The sequence below is a fragment of the Sorex fumeus genome, unplaced genomic scaffold (genome assembly GCF_029834395.1).
Source record: "Sorex fumeus unplaced genomic scaffold, SorFum_2.1 ptg000054l, whole genome shotgun sequence".
Taxonomy (NCBI): domain Eukaryota; kingdom Metazoa; phylum Chordata; class Mammalia; order Eulipotyphla; family Soricidae; genus Sorex; species Sorex fumeus.
The window spans coordinates 45,580,592-45,594,682 of record NW_026606111.1 but is presented as its reverse complement, the minus strand read 5'-3'; the positions used below and the strand labels follow the sequence as shown (position 1 = coordinate 45,594,682).

The 14,091-nt window shown below is 39.5% G+C and overlaps 1 pseudogene; it reads left to right on the top strand.

The window, feature by feature from the left end:
* Positions 1 to 8,359: 8,359 nt before the first annotated feature.
* LOC130033731 (uncharacterized) lies at positions 8,360 to 8,456 on the top strand (annotated as a pseudogene).
* The last annotated feature ends 5,635 nt before the right edge of the window (positions 8,457 to 14,091 follow it).

Here is a 14,091-nt window from a genome sequence, read left to right as displayed (position 1 = left end):
CAGTTCTGCCTTTGTTCCAGTACCATGCTGTTTTAATTATTACTGCTTTGTAGTACAGTTTGAAGTTCGGGAGGTTGATTCCTCCCATTTTCTTTTTCCCCAGAATTGCTTTAGCTATTCGTGGGGGTTTATTGTTCCATATAAATTTCAGGAGTGTTTTCTCCATTTCTTTGAAGAACGTCATGGGTATCCTTATAGGGATTGCATTGAATTTGTACAGTGCTTTCGGTAGTATTGCCATTTAGACAATGTTCAGTCTTCCGACCCATGAGCAGGGGATGTCTTTCCATTTCCTCAGGTCCTCTTTTATTTCCTGAAGTAGCGTTTTGTAGTTTTCTTTGTACAGGTCCTTTACATCCTTAGTTAGGCTGATTCCTAGGTACTTGATTTTCTGGGGCACAATTGTGAACGGGATTGATTTTTTCATGTAGCTTTCCTCTCTCTCACTGTTTGCATATAGGAAAGCCATGGACTTTTGGGTATTGATTTTATAACCTGCAACTTTACTATACAAGTCTATTGTTTCTAGGAGTTTTTTGGTGGAGGATATTGGGTTCTCTAAGTATAGTATCATATCATCTTCGAATAGTGAGAGCTTTATTTCTTCCTTTTCTACCTGAATGCCCTTAATGTCTTTTTCTTGCCTAATTGCTATTGCAAGTACTTCCAGTACTATATTGAACAGCAGTGGAGAGAGTGGGCATCCTTGTCTCGTCCCTGATCTTAGAGGGAAGGCTCTCAGTTTTTCCCCATTGAGGATGATGCTTGCTGTAGGCTTGTGGTAGATGGCTTTAACTATGTTGAGGAAAGTCCCCTCTATGACCATTTTGGCTAGGGTTTTCATCATAAAGGGGTGCTGGATCTTGTCAAATGCTTTCTCTGCATCTATTGATATGATCATATGCATTTTTTTTTCTTTTGTTGATATGATGGATTATGTTGATTGATTTCCGAATGTTGAACCATCCTTGCATCCCTGGGATGAATCCTACTTGGTCATGGTGTATGATCTTTTTGATGAGTAGTTGGATTCTATTTGCTAGTAGTTTGTTGAGGATCTTTGCCTCTGTGTTCATCAGGGATATCGGCCTGTAGTTCTCTTTCTTTGTGTTATCTCTGTCTGCTTTTGGTGTCAGTGTGATATTTGCTTCATAGAAACTGTTCGGGAGTGTGTTTGATATTTCAATTTCATGGAAAAGCTTAAAGAGGATTGGGAGTAAGTCTTCTTTAAAGATTTGGAAGAATTCACTGGTGAATCCATCCGGGCCAGGGCTTTTGTGCTTGGGGAGACTTTTTATTACCATTTCAATTTCCTTGATGGTGATAGGTCTGTTCAGGTATTCCAGGTCTTCTTGGTTCAGCCTTGGGAGTCTGTAGGAGTCTAGGAATTTATCCATTTCCTCGAGGTTTTGATGTTCTGTGGCATAAAGCTTTTCAAAGTACTCCCTGAGGATCCTTTGAATTTCTGTAGTTTCTGTTTTAATGACCCCCTTTTCATTTCTGATTCGGTTTATTAGGGTTTTCTCTCTCCCTTTCTTTGTGAGTTTTGCTAGGGGCTTATCGATTTTGTTAATTTTCTCGAAGAACCAGCTCTTGGTTTCATTGATCTTTCGGATTGTTTTCTGGGTTTCCATCTCGTTAATCTCTGCTCTGAGTTTTATTATTTCCTTCCTACTGTTAGGGTTGTGCTCCTTTTGTTGGTCCTTCTCCAAGTTCTTAAGCTGTGAGGTTAGTTTATTTATGTGGGCTCGCTCCTCCTTCCTGAGGAATGCTTGTAGAGCTATAAACTTTCCTCTTAAGATTGCTTTTGCTGTGTCCCATAGGTTTTGGTAACTCGTGTCCTCATTTTCATTCGTTTCTAGGAATCTTTTGATTTCCTCTTTAATTTCCTGTCTAAGCCACTCGTTGTTTAATAGCGCACTGTTTAATTTCCATGTGTTTAATTTAGTTTTCTGTTTTTGTGTGTGATTTACTTCTAATTTCAGCGCATTATGGTCTGAGAAGATTGTTGATATAATCTCTATCTTCTTAATTTTATGGAGGCATGTTTTGTGGCTCAGCATGTGGTCTATCTTGGAGAACGTTCCATGTACGCTTGAGAAGAATGTCTTTTGAGCTTTTTGTGGATGAAGTGTCCTGTATATATCTACTAAGCCCCTTTCTTCCATTGTTTCCCTCAGATGAAGTATGTCCTTGCTAAGCTTGAGTCTGGTTGATCTATCAAGAGGTGACAAAGCGGTGTTGAGGTCTCCCACTAGTATTGTGTTGCTATCGATGTCTTTTTCCAAATCTATGAGTAATTGTTTTAAGTACTTTGCTGGTCTCTCATTAGGTGCATATACATTTATTATTGTAAGTTCTTCCTGTTGTACAGATCCTTTGGTCAATAGGAAATGGCCTTCACTGTCTCTTATGACCTTCTTCACTCTGAAATCGATGTGGTCTGATATTAGGATATCTACCCCAGCTTTTTTCTGGGAGCTGTTTGCCTGTAGGATTGTTTTCCAGCCTTTGACTCTGAGTCTGTGTTTGCTTTGACTATTGAGATGTGTTTCTTGCAGGCAGCAGAATGTTGGGTTCAATTTTCTAATCCATCCTGCCACTCTATGTCTTTTAATTGGTGCGTTTAGCCCATTGACATTGAGAGAGATTATTGTTATGGGATTTTGTCCCATTGTTCTGTTGAAATTTGGTGTATTTGAGAGGTCTGTCTTGCCTTAAAGTAGCCCATTTAGTTGTACTTGTAACCATGGATTTGAGTCTATGAAGTTCCTGAGCTGTTGTTTGTCCGTGAAACTGTGTGTTGTTCCTTCTATTATGAATGAGAGACTCGCTGGGTAAAGTATTTTTGGGGAGGCATTTATTTCATTGAGTTTTTTTACTATGTCCCACCACTGTTTTCGGGCCCTGAGGGTTTCATCAGAAAAATCAACAGTGAGTTTTAAGGATGCTCCTTTGTAAGAAATTTCTTTCTTCGATCTTACTGCTTTCAGAATTTTGTCTCTGTCTAAAGATTTGGTCATTTTGATCAGGATGTGTCTTGGGGTATTCTTATTCGGATTTCTTCTAGCCGGTACCCTTCAGGCCTCCTGGATGTGGTCACAAGTTTTCTTCAGCTCTGGAAACGCTGTAGCAATGATTTCTTTGACAGTTTCTTCTTCATCAAGGTTTTCTTCCCGTCCCTCTGGGACTCCAATAATTCTTATGTTACCCCTCTTGGCTTCATCCCGATCTTCTCTTGCCATCTGTTCTCGAACTGTGAGTCTCTTTTCCATTTTCTGCTCTTTTCTGACAAGACTCTGAACTTGATCTTCGAGCTCACTGATTCTGTTCTCAGCCGCTGTTACTCTGCTGCTGAGGCCTTCCACTGAGGTTTTCAATTCGGTTACCAGGTTTTTCAGGTCCGACATTTCCGATTGCATTTTCCTCATTTCTGCCTTCAAATCCTCTTGTCTTTTATTGGCATTGGTTTCCATTGTTTCTTTTAGTTCCCTAAGCATCCTGAGTAGCTCCATTCTGAATTCCTTGTCAGAGAGGTTGTCTATCGCTATAGTACTGTTGGTGTCGTCTGGGCTAGCCTCGTGAATAAGAAAGTTTGGTGGGCTTTTGCGTTGCTTTACCATTGTGACCAGTGTGGTTTGGTCTGTCACACTCGCTGCTACTGTTCGAGTTGAGTGAGGAGAGGCTGCCAGGAGCCGTCCTGCTTTGTTGCTGCTAGATGCGCCTCTTTACCTTTCTGAGTCTGACCTTCTTCTCAATCAGGCGTTATTCTTTGTTTTATAACTGACATTGAGTGAAACTTTTGGAGGCGTTACTATTTACTACTGAACTTGTATAGCTGTTTTCGAACTGAACTTTTGTTGGAAATGGAGTAGGCGAGTGGGATTTTGTTGAATTGTAGTAGAAGAGGTGAGAAATTTTGTTTGGTATTAGGTAACAAGTTGATGAAAAGGATGAAAGGATGCAGGTCCAAGTTGATTGAAGTGAGTGATATACCTGGATGGGAGGGGCCGGTGTGCTGCCGGACACGCTGCTCCGGATCTGGACGCGCGCTGGGGCTTGGGGTCGCTGGGGATCCTCGCTCTCCTCCCTCCCTTCTCCGGCTGGGCTCGCTCCGCGGGCCGCGCGTCTGGGTTCAGGGGCGGGGCTCCGCTCGGGTCCTCCAAACACCTGGATGGGAGGGGCCGGTGTGCTGCCGGGTGCGCTGCTCCGGATCTGGACGCGCGCTGGGGTTTGGGGTCGCTGGGGATCCTCGCTCTCCTCCCTCCCTTCTCCCAGACAAGAAATGTTTTAAATGAGTAAAATACAGAAAGAAACTTCGAAATTACAAAAAATTATACTCATCAGTACCTTTGAATATTAACCAGCAAACAACATGTGTTAAACATAGCAGAGGATTTAACTTGATCACAGAAGAAACAGAAAAGACCATTTAAAAAGTGATCACAAAATATTGCAAATTTACTTCCAATGCCTAGATTAGAATTATCTTTATCAAACAGGAAAACTTTCTTCTCAATGTTTAATAAATGCGCACCAAAATTCCATAAAATATCTTTATGTAGGAAAACTCAGAATTCAGAAATATGACAAAAATGTGTAATTTGTCATGTGAGACTTGACTTTTCTCTTTCCTCTTAGGATCTAAAAATAAAAGTGGACTATTATCAAACTACTCTCATGTTAGGAAGAAAAAATCACATGAAATAATATTTGTAAAGATGACAAGCAGCTTTAACCTGGAATCTACTGACCACACAGATGAATCAAATCTCCTGATTCAAGTTAGAATATACCATTTTTTTTATTTTAACAGGCAACGCATACATGAACTTAAAAACCAGAACATAATAAAAACATTGAAGATTCTGTGTCTTCCACCGCCCTAGATAAGCACTATTAGCTATTTATGGGGAGCATCATTTATTAAGCGTGTTTATACTCCAAATTGTCAAGTACCAAGTACTGTGTTCTAAGAAATAATAAGGAAAAAATCCAGCAAGGATGGCTTTCTGATAAAGAGCTTTTCCTACTGGTAACCTATTGAAGGCATAGTATATTTTCTAGTCCTGACATTTATTGAAGTAAAATTCTTTGACTTGCTCTCAGTGGATTATTCTCAGCATATTTCATATATATTCTTTCTTTTTTGATGTTAAGTCTTTGGTTCTCTTCAACTTTATGTCCAAACCTTTTCCCCTTCCTTGATAATCGAAGTCCCTATTCTTCTTTCTTTCTTTCTTTCTTTCTTTCTTTCTTTCTTTCTTTCTTTCTTTCTTTCTTTCTATCCTTCTTTCTTTCTTTCTTTCCTATTTTTTCTCCCTCATATTGTCTTGGTGTCGATTGGTCAATGTTTTATGAAAGTGATCCCAAACTTGCTTACCTTAGAGGGCTTGCCTCCCTAACGCTCAGCACTCCACAACTTCCCCATGCCCCATATTTTCTTATTACCTGGTTTAAATAGAAAACTCAAAGATCAATGACTATTACTTTGTAATATCACTATATTCAAAATACTGATGTATAAATACAAGTGGAGAGACCATTACAGAGAACACATGCTAGTATATATTAACAGTTTTTCACAGCATCTATATTTTCTGTTTCTGTAAAAATACTTTCTCTGATTTACTTGTTTTCAGTGAATATCATGTAAAATTCACTATTAAAAGGAAAAAGAAACATAGAGAATCGACCCATATATATATATGCGTGTGTGTGTATGTGTGTTTGTGTATTTGAGCTCCTAAGTATGTCTAAAATAGAATGTAATCAATGAGGAAAAACACTTTGTATGTGAGAGAAAGTAAGCCAGTGTCTAAAATCACACAGCAAATGTCAAAGTCAAGCTAAAATGAGGCTTATAAAATTCTACTTGAATACTTTCTTTCATTACTACGTGCTGTTTTTCCTTGACTGCTAAGTTTAGGGATGATAAATCTAATGAAAAGCTTTGAAAAGTATTATTCCTTACCTGACATGGTCAGAGAAGAGGAAATAACGATGAAAGGTAGACGAGAAGAGGAGACGGTACGAGAGTACGTCTGAACACTGAAGCGGCTTAAGACCACAAGTCTTCAGTAGAGACGACTGCTCACTGGTGATTGGTCATTGATCACTCGTCACTTGCCATGATGATTCAAATTTGTTTACAAGCAACTACATGGGACCCCCAAGATTCTACCAGTTGGTGGTTGGTTTGGTGGGAGAATGATGTCATAAAGTAGGCAGGTGAAAGGTAGAGGCTAGCCAATCAGGAGGTCAGAATCCCAGAAGAAGACCGGATTGGATAGATAGTGGGGTAGAATGAAGCAGGCTAGGGAGATGGAATTCTACAAGACGGTTATAACAGTTTCACCTTCGTCAGACTCTTGTGTTAGAAAAATACTCCCATTATCTCAAGAGCTTTGCTATTTCATTAACAAATCATGAAAATTACCTAATAATTGTTTATATTGCACTGTTAATGAAACAACATTTGTTATTACTAGTATATTTTAGATAACGTTTACAGCACAGCGGATTTGGTCGTTTGCCTTGCAGGAGGCCAACCCTGATTCCGATTCCTCTGCCTGGCAAGCTACCGAGAATATCTCGTCCACATAGCAAGAGCCTGGCAAGCTACCCATGACGTATTCGATAGGCCAAAGCCAGTGACAACAAATCTCACAATTTGGTGTAAGATGTTACTGGTTCCCGCTCGAGCAAATGGATGAACCGCGGGAGGACAGTGCCTCAGTGCTATGATTGAAAAATTTGGTGGTTTCTTTCAATATGACAACACTTACTAGGATAAGTTGTAGATGAATCGAGATGTGTTAAAATGTAAATAAAATGAGAAGAAATAGTAAATGCACAGGTATCTTATTTGTACAAAACAAACAGTTGTTCTCAGTTTAAAACTGTAGAAGATAAAGAAAAACATATACTCATTTGTGTCAAAATTTTTCAACCTGAAAGAAAAGGATCAAAACCAATTTAAGTAATCAAAAAACAAGCAAAACCAACAAATACTGGCAATTAATATGATAGGCCAAGGATGAATGTTTTTAATAAATTAGTGCTGTTAAAAAATCAGTATTTAGCTATTAAACTTCAATAGTAAAAATAAGCATAAACCATGATCATATAATCTGTATTGAAAGAAGTGTAAATGACTGGTAAACACAAGGGCAAGATACTCGCAGATGCCTACCAGGTTCTCTCAGAGTGAGAACTGGACAATAATTGTTGTTGTCTTATCAACAAAATCCAGTCTCTGTATCTTGGCCATTGATGGGATTACATGGCTCCAGGGGCAGTTCGTGGTTGTAACACTTAGCTACTAGGAGATGGGGGATCTGGTTGGAGGGGGCCCAGTCTTGATCTGAGCAGCCTTGGAGATCTCATCCCCCGGTTGCGCACACCTGGGTTCCTCTGTCAGATTCGTTCATGCATGAGGCTCCTTCAAGCTTGGGGAGAGTGGTCTAAAGCGTACCTATGGCTGGTTGCAGAGGTCTTCAGGTGCCAGGACTCTGCTCAGCGCGGTGAGGGAAACTCAACACACCCCTTCCAAGGGACCCCGGTGAAGAAAGCCAGGTGCGGGGTCAGGAGACTGTCATTTTAGACATATTTGGAATTAATTTTAGATCAAAAAGTACACATCATTCAAACTATGTATGTGCTTAGTAATAAATTACTGCACACTTGTTCAATCACCTAAGAAACCCCACTCTGCTCAGAGAACTAGATTTTTAATTATAGGTCTGTTTTGCCCGTGTGTCATGGCTAAGAATCACTATCATTAGGTATGAAACTCACTATACACAAAGAAGAACACAGGCTGCTTTGAGTCATCTGTGATGTTAATTTGTGTTGGCCATTAAACTTCACTGAGACCCTTTTTTCTGTCCTTTACAGGAGCCTCATGAGTCTCAACTTCCGTTCAAGTTGAACTTATAATAATGTGGAATGAAATCATCAATATGCTCCTCACCTCTTCCTTCAGGAGAAAAATCCTACTTACATTCAAGGTGGTCAAAGTGCAGACAACACCATCCACCTTTTCCTGGAGATGTACGCGGGACTGAGGTGAGAACAGCAAAAGGCTCTAGTTTAATGGTATTAATGAAGGTTTCAGGGAAGTGCATTAAACAGGACTCATATAACATCTTCTAAAAGAATTATTTTGTAAAACTGATGCCTTGATTATGGTAAAAGATAATATGGTAAAAACCATATTTTTCTTTCTGGGACATTAAAGTTCTAAATCTATCAAGCTGCTTTGAAATACTTTCCTTGATTAGGTACCACTCTCTGCCATAGGGTAAGTAAGGACAACACTCAAAGTAATCAGAAGAGAAAAATTAACTCCTACTAGGTTTGGTTACACATATACTAAAATTGAAATGATACAGAGATTATCATGGTCCTTGCACAGAGACGACATGCAAACTTGTAAAGAGCTCCATATTTTTGTTGCAAGAAGAACTAACACGGCTACTTTAAGCTAAGGCAATCCCCACAAGTACAAAAATTCTACATAAAGATAGCACAAATCCCCATAACAACAATCTCTCTCAATGTCTATGGACTAAATGTGCCAATTCAGAGGCACAGAATAGGAAGATGAATTAGAAAACTGAACCCAACATTCTGATGCCTGCAAGAAACACATCTGAGCAATCAAAGCAACCATGGGCTAAAAGTAAAAGGCTGGAAAACAAGTCTTCAAGAAAAGAACACCTCCACAAAGCTGGAGTAGCCATACTAGTATCAGACCACGTGGACTTCAGGCTAAAGGTTATAAGAGACAGTGAATGTCATTCTTCACGATCATGGGATCTTTACATCAGAAAGAACTCACCCTCCTCAATGTAGATGCTCAATGACAGACCAGCAAAATACTTAAAAACAACTTCTAATAGACTTAAAAAAAACATTGATAGCAAAACAGTACTAGGTGGAGATTTCAACACTACTTTGTCACTTCTCAATAGATCATACAGACTAAATCTCAGTAAGGAAATATTGTATTTAAGGGAAGTAATGAACGACCGTTGGCTTAGAGAAGAAATCAAAGAGGAAATAAAAAGGTTCCAGAAACAAATGAGAATGAGGACGCGAGCTAGCAGAACTTGTGGGACACAGCAAAAGCAGTGTTAAGAGGAAAGATTATAGCTCTGCCAGAATTCATCAGGAAGAAAGAAAGGGCCTACATGAATAAATTAGAGCTCAAGATTTTGGAAAATGACCAAAAAAAGGAGTGCAAACTAGGCTGGAGCAAGGAAATAATAAAATTTGTAGTAGAAATCAATGAGCTAGAATCCCAAAATACAATCCAGAAGACCAATAAAAGCAAAAGCTTGTTATTTGAGAAAATAAACAAGATCAATAAACCTCTTGAAGCCTCTCAAAGAAACAGAAAGAATTCTAATAAATCGTATCAGAAATGCAAAGGGGGGTATCCTAATAGAAACTACAGAAATCCATAGGATCATCAGAGATTATTTTGAGAATCTTTGCAGCAGGAAATGAGAGAATCTTGAATAAATTGATAAATTAATGGATTCCAATTACCTCCCAAGGCTGAACCAAGAAGATTTGGAATACTTGAACCTATCACTACCAAGGAAATTGAAATGATGGTCAAAATATCCCCCCAAACAGAATCCGTGGCCCATATGGATTCAATAGTGAAATATTTCAATCCTTTAAAGAGGAACTGCTGCCAACATTTTTCAAGATTTTCCAGGAAATTGAAGAAACAGAAATGCTCCCAAATAGTTTCTATGAGGCAAAGATCACCCTAATACTCAAAACAGACAGAGACACCACAAAAAATGAAAATTACAGACCTATTTCCTTGATGAATACAGATACACAGATTCTCAAGAAAATACCAGCAAAGAGAATCCAGAAACTCAACAAAAGATCACACACTATGACCAAGTAGGTTTATCTTGGGGATGCAAGGATGGCTTAACATTCTCTAGTCAATCAACAGAATACACCATCTCAATAAAATAAAGATAAAAGTCTATCATCATATCGATAGATGTAGATAAAGCATGTGATGAGATCCAGCACCCATACATGATGAAAAACTCTCAACAAAATGGGAGTTGAAAGTACTTTCTTCAATCTAGTCAAAACAAACTACCACAAACCCACAGCAAGCATTATTCTCAACGGGGAGAAAACTAAAGGCTTGGAGCAGAAATCAATGAGCTAGAATCCCAGAATACAATTAGGCACAAAACAAGTTACCCCCTCTCACCACACCTATTCAACATAGTACTTGAAGTACTTGCCATATGATTTCGGTAAAAAGAAAAGATATCAAGGGCATCCATGTAAAAAAGGAAGAACTCAAGCTTTTACTATTTGGAGATGACATGATACTATACTTGGAAAATCCCAAAGAATCTACAAAAAAGCTCCTGGGAACAATAGATTTGTTTCGTAAAGTAGCATATTACAAAATCAATATCCGGTAGTCCATGGCTTTCCCATATATTTCAAATGAAAGAGAAAAAAAGAGATAGAGAAAAACAATCCCATTCACAATAATACCTCAGAAAATCGAGTATATTAGAATCAACTAAAATGTTAAGGAACTATACTTTGGTACTATTGCGGCAACATGGGAAGCTGCCATTGTTGACAACATTGACGAGGAATACAATCCACTGGTTCAGCACCTCCATGAATGTGCGAGGAATGCCAAGAGAGAGATAGCCACAAAAAATTGCCTATCTTCGAAAACTCTTGAGCTAATTCGCCAGCATGGTTTGGCGCATGCCTCAGCTGACCGCAAGCTAACGTGTGAGCGTGCAAAGCAGTGCAGAGATGCGATCAAGGAAGACCTAAAAGAGAGAAGAGCAGAAGTACTGGTAGATGCGGCAGAAGCCAGGAAAAGTATTCGTAATGCCTGCCTGTCCTTCGCCAACTATAAGACCAAGATGACTGCCCTCCGACGTCCTGATGGATCCATCACATCCTCCAGAACGGCAGTGGAGAAGATTACCAGGATTTCTACTCAAATCTCTTCGATAGCCATGTCCACTTGCCTACATACCAAATTCCACAGGATGGATATGTTCTTCCCAATGTTCTCCCTTCCGAAATCTGACACGCCATTTCGTTGGTAAAGAAACAAATAGCACCCGGCCCAGACAAGGTCAGACCTGAACACCTGAAGAACCTGCAGTCAGTACTCATCAATACACTGGCTCGGCTCTTCACTCGCTACCTGTCTGAATGCAAGTTTCCGTCCCAAAGGAAAACCAGCAGGACCGTACTACTGTTCAAGAAGGGAGACATCCATGGCATTGGCAACTATCGCCGGATCTGCCTATTGTCTGTCATCTACAAGTTGTTCACTGGAGTCATGCTAAATAGGATTGGCAGAACACTAGATGAAGGACAACCATGCAAGCAAGCAGGGTTCTGCAAAGGATTCAGCACCATCGACCATATCCACACGATAACCAAGCTCATTGAAGTTTCTCTGGAGTTCAAGATGCCGCTGTTTAACGTTCATTGATTTAAAGAAGGCCTTTGATTCTGTTGAGACGGAAGTGGTCATTGAAGCCCTAGCCAATCAGGGCATTCAAGACCAGTACATCAGGATCCTCCGTGAGCTGTATTACAGATTCACTAGCAGGATCTCACCATTCTACAAAGAAGTGATCGTTGATGTCAAGAGAGGGGTGTGGCAGGGTGATACCCTTTCACCGAAACTCTTCAGTGCCGCCTTCGAGAACATCATGCGACGACTGGAATGGGAAGGAATGGGAATGAAGATAGATTGTCGGCAACTACACCACCTCCACTTTGCTGATGACATTGTTTTAATAACACCAAACATCGGCCAAGCGGCACAAATGCTGGCCAACTTTGACCGTGAGTGTGGAAAGTTAGGACTACAGCTGAATCTTAGGAAAATAATGTTTATGCGAAACAGCCTTGTTCCTGATGCCCCATTCACTCTCAATTGAAGGACTATCTCCGAATGCAACAGCTATGTGTACCTAGATCGAGAGGTCAACAAGACAAATGACCTGGCACCCGAGCTGTGCAGGAGGAAGAGAGCAGCTTGGAACGCCTTCAAAAACGTCAAAGAAATAGCTAAGAGGAAGAAGAACCTCCGGCTCCGGGCACATCTCTTTGATTCCACTGTTCTTCCTGCATTAACATATGCCTCAGAGACCTGGGCCCTATGCAAACAAAATGAGAACAGTATTCAGGTCTCCCAAAGAAGAATTGAAAGAGCTATGCTTGGAATATCAGGTTTCACTCAAATGAGAGAGATAATCCGGAGTTCTGACATCCGTTGCCGATCAAGAATCAGGGACGCTGTCTCTTATGCCAAGGAGTCGAAAATCAGATGGGCTGGTCACGTAATGAGATTTAGAGATGACCACTGGACTAGAGCTGTTACCGACTGGATTCCATGGGATGTCAAAAGACCGCGTGGCCGCCCACCTTCCAGATGGTCAGACTTCTTCGTCAAGATCATGAAAGATCGGTTTGAGGCCCTTCATGTTCCCGGTTCGAACAGATTCCATTGGGCTACTCTAGCACGCGACAGGGACAAATGGAGATGTTACTGGCGCCCGCTCGAGCAAATCGACGACTAAGGGGAAGTTAAGTGATAAATGATAAAATTTTAAGGAACTATACAAAAAAAACCCTAAAAACTCTACTTCACGAAATAAGAGAGTATATGAGGAAATGGAATCACATCCCATGCTCATGGATTGAGAGGATTAACACTGTCAAAATGGCAATACACACCAAAGCTCTATAAAGACTTACTGCACTTCCTATAAGGATAGCCATAACATTTTTCAAAGAAATAGATTAAATACTCTTGAAACTCATACACAACAATAAACTCCCATGAAAAGCTAAAGCAATATTTGTTAAAAAGAAGAAGGGAACAGCTTCCCCAACTTGCAACCCTACTACAAAGTCGTAGTAATCAAAATATCATGATATTCAGATAAAGACAGGCCTCACATCAATGGAATATAGTCAAATATCCTGACGCTGGCCCTCAGATTATTATTACCTAATCTTTCATAAAGGCTCAAGAAATATGAAGTTGAGCAAAGAAGTCTCTTCAACAATTGGTGCTGGGAAACCTGGACAGCAACAGGCAAAAAAAAAAAAAAATTGAACTCAGACCTCTTTATAGTGCCAGGCACAAAGTCAGATCAAATGTATTAAAAACCTCAATATCATACCTGAATTCTTAAGATATATGGAGAAAAATGTGGGACGATCCCTCCATGACATTAAAGCTAAGGGAAACTTCTAGAATGAAACACCACTAACCAAGGAAGAAGAAATGAAGATAAACAAATGAGACTACATTAAACTAAGACGTTGCTGCAACTTAGAAAAAATGGTGACCATCATAAAAACACAGCCCACATAATGGGGAAAAATTATTTATGCACTACCCATAAAATTAACCTCAAAATTCTGACTGCTGTATCGTTAAGAACACTAAATAGTTCCCGTGAATTTTATTCTTCTTCACATATATTTACTCTAAAATATTTTAGATTTCATTTTAAACCACAGGTAAAAAATAAAAATTATAATTTTTTTAAAAATTAAAAATAGCCCCTATGCATAGCCAGGTGCGATCCAAAAAAAAAAACAAGAAAAACAAGCAAGCAAATAAGCAAGAAAGAAAGAAATTAAAAATTAAAAAATAATGCTGTTTGCAATGCTAAGGATCAATCCCAGATCATCATACAATGGAAGACAAATGCTCTATCCCTGAGTTATATCCCTGTTCTTAAACATTTAAAAAGGTCTTTTTTGATGTCTCATTGCATTTTATTTTTTAAAAAATGCTTTTCTTAGTATACCTGGTCGCCATCGTACCGCCTACTTCTTGACCTTTTCTTCACTTGTATATTTTACCTCTAAGATTCAGTTGTCATCTTATCCTTCCTATAGCCATGCTTTCCTTTGACAAACTTTCCAAGATCATGTCTGGCTTGCTTTAACATGGCATAAAATGGAAACGTTATTTTCTCTATGCTCTCACGCCAGAGGTGATGATGTTTTCGACCCAGGAGAACTCTTTTC